This window comes from Mercenaria mercenaria, chromosome 5 (assembly GCF_021730395.1).
Source record: "Mercenaria mercenaria strain notata chromosome 5, MADL_Memer_1, whole genome shotgun sequence".
NCBI classification, from domain to species: domain Eukaryota; kingdom Metazoa; phylum Mollusca; class Bivalvia; order Venerida; family Veneridae; genus Mercenaria; species Mercenaria mercenaria.
This window is the reverse complement of record NC_069365.1, coordinates 78,962,856-78,968,359: the sequence shown is the minus strand read 5'-3', so window position 1 is coordinate 78,968,359 and position 5,504 is coordinate 78,962,856.

The window sequence follows — 5,504 nt, the reverse complement described above, 5'->3', positions numbered from 1 at the left end:
TTTTGCCTGCAAGAACATACAGCTATTTCTAAAAGGCATATAGATTTGAAACTTACTTTTTCTTTTTCTAGATCAATAACCAACCTCACTGGGTCAAGACCCATAACTCTGACATGTTTTTTTGAGCAAATTATGCCCCCTTTTAGACTTAGAAAATTTTGGTTGAAGTTTTACATGCAAGTTATTATCTCCAAAACTAAGGCAGATATTGATTTTAAACTTCACATGTGTCTTCGGGGTTATAAAACTAGTTGATAGCAGCAAGTCCCATAACTCTGACTTTCATTTTGGCAAATTATGCCCCCTTTTGGACTTAGAAATTCTGGTTGAAGTTTTGCATGCAAGTACATACAGCTATTTCTAAAAGGCATATAGATTTGAAACTATTTTTCTTTTTTAGATCAATTACCAACCTCACTGAGTCAAGACCCATAACTCTGACATGTTTTTAGCAAATTATGCCCCCTTTTGGATTTTAGAAAATTTTGGTTAAAGTTTTACATGCAAGTTATTATCTCCAAAACTAATGCAGATATTGATTTGAAACTTCAATGTGTCTTCGGGTTATAAAACTAGTTGATAGCAGCAAGTCCCATAAATGCTAGCTTCATTTTGGCCAAATTATGCCCCTTTTGACTTACAAATTTTTTGGTTTAAAGTTTTTGCGTGCAAGTAATACAGTTTATTCTAAAGGCTTTAGATTTGAAATTATTTTTCTTTTTTAGATCAATTACCAACCTCACTGGATCAAGTCCCATAACTCTGGCATGTATTTTGGGCAAATTATGCCCCCTTTTGGACTTTGAAAATTCTGGTTAAAGTTTTACATGCAAGTTTCTATCTCCAAAACTAATGCAGATATTGATTTGAAACTTCACATGTGCCTTCGGGGTTATAAAACTAGTTAATAGCAGCAAGTCCCATATTAACTGATATGCATTTTGGTCAAATTATTCCCCCTTTTGAACTTAAAACTCTTTTGATATTTAACCTTTTTGGGTAATATTTTCCTGCTTCTGGGACAGAATAGTCATGCTTGGCTGTCTTACGGACAGCTCTTGTTGTACTAGCATGACTATTTCTTACCCTGGAAGACTTAAATAAGATTTAAAACCAATCTCATTAGATGCTGCTGATGTATATTCATTTACATAAAATAAAGGGAGGTAATTTGTCATAAATTCAGTCAAAAGTTATCTACCCTGATTGTCCGAGTCCATCTGATGGCATAAATGACATTTCAAATCAGTATCTTCATTGGTTACTGAGATACACCTATTTTAATTTGAAACAAAGGGTCACCGTGGTAATTTGTCATAAAATCAGTCGATATTATCTACACCAATTGTCTTAGTCCAACTACCGGTAATGACAATAATGAAATTTCAAATGAGTCCTATAAATACATACTAAAATAAATACATTTTTATACAAGAGGACCATGATGGTCCTGAATCGCTCACCTATCACCACATGACCCAGTGTTGAACTGAGAACGACGTCGCTATTTCTATTATTTGACAAAGTGACCTAGTTTTTGAGCACATGTGACCTAGATATCATCAAGATAAAAAATTCTGACCAATTTTCATGAAGATCCATTGAAAAATATGACCTCTAGAGAGGTCACAAGGTTTTTCTATTATTTGACCTAATGACCTAGTTTTTGAAGGCACATGACCCACTTTTGAACTTGACCTAGATATCATCAAGGTGAACATTCTCACCAATTTTCATGAAGATCCATTGAGAAATATGGCCTCTAGAGAGGTCACAAGGTTTTTCTATTTTTAGACCTACTGACCTATTTTTTGACCTAGTTTTGAACCTGACCTAGATATCATCAAGATGAACATTGACCAATTTTCATGAAGATCTCGTGAAAAATATGGCCTCTAGAGAGGTCACAAGGTTTTTCTATTTTTAGACCTACTGACCTAGTTTTTGACCGCACGTGATCCAGTTTCGAACTTGACCTAGATATCATCAAGATGAACATTCTGACCAACTTTCATAAAGATCCCATGAAAAATGTGACCTCTAGAGTGGTCACAAGCAAAAGTTTATGCACGCACGCACGGACTGACAGACAAACGGACGACGGACGCCACGTGATCACAAAAGCTCACCTTGTCACTCTGTGACAGGTGAGCTAAAAAATCAGGGGAGGTAATCATGCATTGGTATATGCATGCAGAAGATACAGAGTATAGAGTACAAGCTTTTACAACAATATATCAGAAAAGTATTCATATCGATAAACATTCAATCGAGAGTTATCTCACATGACTATTTCTTACCATGGAAGACATAAATAACCTTTCAAACCAATCTCATCAAACAATAAAGGGAGGTAGTTTGTCATAAATTCAGTCAGTATGTATCTTAACTGATTGTCCAAGTCAATCTGATGGCATAAATAAAATTTCAGATCAGTTTTTTCATTAGTTACGCAGATGTACCCATTTTAATCTAAAATAAAGGGAGGTAATTTGACATAAAAATCAGTCCATACTTATCTACCCCGATTGTCTTGGTCCACCTAATGACAATAATGAAATTTCAAATGAGTCCTTTAAGTACCTACTGATATAAATCCATTTTGATTAAAATCAGGGGAGGTAATTGGATATAAAATAACTCCGGAACCTATGATTGGTTCTGACAGATTCATCATGGAATCCAAGATTTATTGTTGTTGAAGATATTTTGCAGGTTTGTATCAAATCAAACCATAAAGTATGTCTCTATATGGCTGCAAAAGCCAAAATAGCAAATTTTGGCACCTTTAAGGGACCATAACTCTGGAACCCATGATGGGATCTGGCTATATTTCGAAGGGAACTGAGATATTATGCCAATACAAGTTGTGTGCAAGTTTGATTAAAGTTGATTTCAAAATGTTGTCACTATCGTATTCACAAGCCAAAAATGGCAAATTTTGGCCCTTTTCGGGGCCATAACTCTGGAACCCATGATGGGATCTGGCCAGTTTTCGAAAGGAATCAAGATATTATGCCAGTACAAGTTGTGTGCAAGTTTGATTAAAGTTGATTACAAAATGTTGTATCTATCGTGTTCACAAGCCAAAAATGGCAAATTTTGGCCCTCTAAGGGGCCATAACTCTAGAACCCATGACGGGATCTGGCCTGTTTTCTAAAGAAACCGAGATATTATGCCCACACAAGTTGTGTGCAAGTTTGATTAAAATCAAATACAAAATGTAGTCTCTGTCGTGTTCACAAGGGAATTGTGAACTGACGGACAGACGAAGGGCGATCACAAAAGCTCACCCTGTCACTACGCGACAGGTGAGCTATAAAACTTTGGTCTGTAGCATTCTTGTAAAGTCCTCTTGAGTTTACCTAGTAACTGAGCAACCAGAGCTAAGCATAGAATAGCATTTAATCTATTTCTCAAACTACTCGACGAGTCTTCAAAATCTGTAACATCCTCTTCAGGTCTTCTTTCAATTCAGGTTTGTTCAAATGGTTTTGCTTGAACCATTATGAGCAAGGCAGAGTTAAAACAAGAGCACTGCCTTGCAGGTGCTGACACTCATCTGATTTTTTTGTATAACAGAAATATTGTCCTACCCATGATTTTCTAAGTCTAAAAAGGGCCATCATTCTTGCAAAAAGCAGGATAGAGTTATGTTCCTTGATGTACAGTGTCCGCTTATGATGGTGAAAAACTGTTGCAAGTTTTAAAGCAATAGCTTTGATAGTTTATGAGAAAAGCTGACTTAAACATAATACTCGACCAAGAAAACTGATTTTCTAAGACCAAAGGGGGCAATAATTATTGCAAAAAGCAGGATGGAGTTATGTTTCTTGATGTACAGGGTCAGCTTATGATGGTGAACAGGTGTTGCAAGTTTCAAAGCAATAGCTTTGATACTTTAAGAGAAAAAGTTGACCTAAACATAAAACTTAACCAATAAATCTGATCTTTTTTAAGTCCAAAAGGGGCCATAAATCTTGCAAAAAGCAGGATGGAGTTATGTTTCTTGCTGTACAGGGTCAGCTTATGATGGTGAACAAGTGTTGCAAGTTTTAAAGCAATAGCTTTGATAGTTTAGGAGAAAAGCTGACCTAAACATAAAACTTAACCAAGAAATCTGATATTTTCTAAGTACAAAAAGGGCCATAAATCTTGCAAAAAGCAGGATGGAGTTATGTTTCTTGCTGTACAGGATCAGCTTATGATGGTGAACAAGTGTTGCAAGTTTCAAAGCAATAGCTTTGATAGTTTAGGAGAAAAGCTGACCTAAACATAAAACTTAACCAGGCAATGCTGACGCCGATGCCGATCAAGTGATGACAATAACTCATTCTTTTTCAAACAAGAGATGACAGAGTGATCTTGGCGCCCACCAAGTGCCATTTTTGAGTGTTCCAAATTTCAAGACTTACTGACTAGCTCAAGGTCAAATTTCATTTCCGTACACAACACTGTGCATGTGGTCCAAATTCGAAAGCTGTAGCTCGAGAAATGTGAAAGTAGGTCACTAGATCAATCTTAAGGTCAAAGTTTACTTCGGTACACAAAACTATGCAAGTGGTCCGAATTTGAAGGCTTAGCTTGAGAAATGTGTAAGTAGGTCACTAGGTCAAAATCAAGGGTCAAATTTCACTTCAGAACACAAATCTATGCATGTGGTCCAAATCTGAAGCCTGTACCTTCAAAAATGTGAAAGTAGGTCACTAGGTCAATGTCAAGGTCAAAGTTTGTTTCGGTACATAGTCCTATGCAAGTGGTTTAAATTTAAGGCCTGTAGCTACAGAAATGTGAAAGTAGGTCACTAGGTCAATCTTAAAGTCAAAGTTCATTTCGGTACACAAAACTATGCATGTGGTCCAAATTTGAAGGCTGTAGCTTGAGAAATGTGAAAGTAGGTCACTAGGTCAAAATCAAGGTCAAGTTTTATTTCAGAATACAGAACTATGCATGTGGTCCAAATTTGAAGCTTGTACCTTCAAAAATGTGAAAGTAGGTCACTAGGTCAATGTACAGGTCAAAGTTTGTTTCGGTACATAAAACCATGCATGTGGTCCAAATTTGAAGGCTGTAGCTTGAGAAATGAGAAAGTAGGTCACTGGGTCAAAATCAAGGTCAAATTTAATTTCGGAACACAAAACTACGCATGTGGTCCAAATTTGAAGACTGTACCTTCAAAAATGTGAAATTAGGTCACTAGGTCAAAATCAATGTCAAATTTCATTTTGAAACACGGAACTATGCATATGGTCCAAATTTGATACCTGTTTCTTCAAAAATGTGGAAGTAGGTCACTAGGTCAAAATCAAGGTCAAAGTTTTTTCAAGTGCACAAAACTATGCATGTGGTCCAAATTTGAAGGCTGTAGCTACAGAAATGTGAAAGTAGGTCACTAGGTCAAAATCAAGGTCAACTCATGTCAAGGTTCATCTTGCCACTCAAAAATATACATGTGGTCCAAATTTGAATGTTGTAGTTATTGACAAGAAGATTTTAAAAGCTT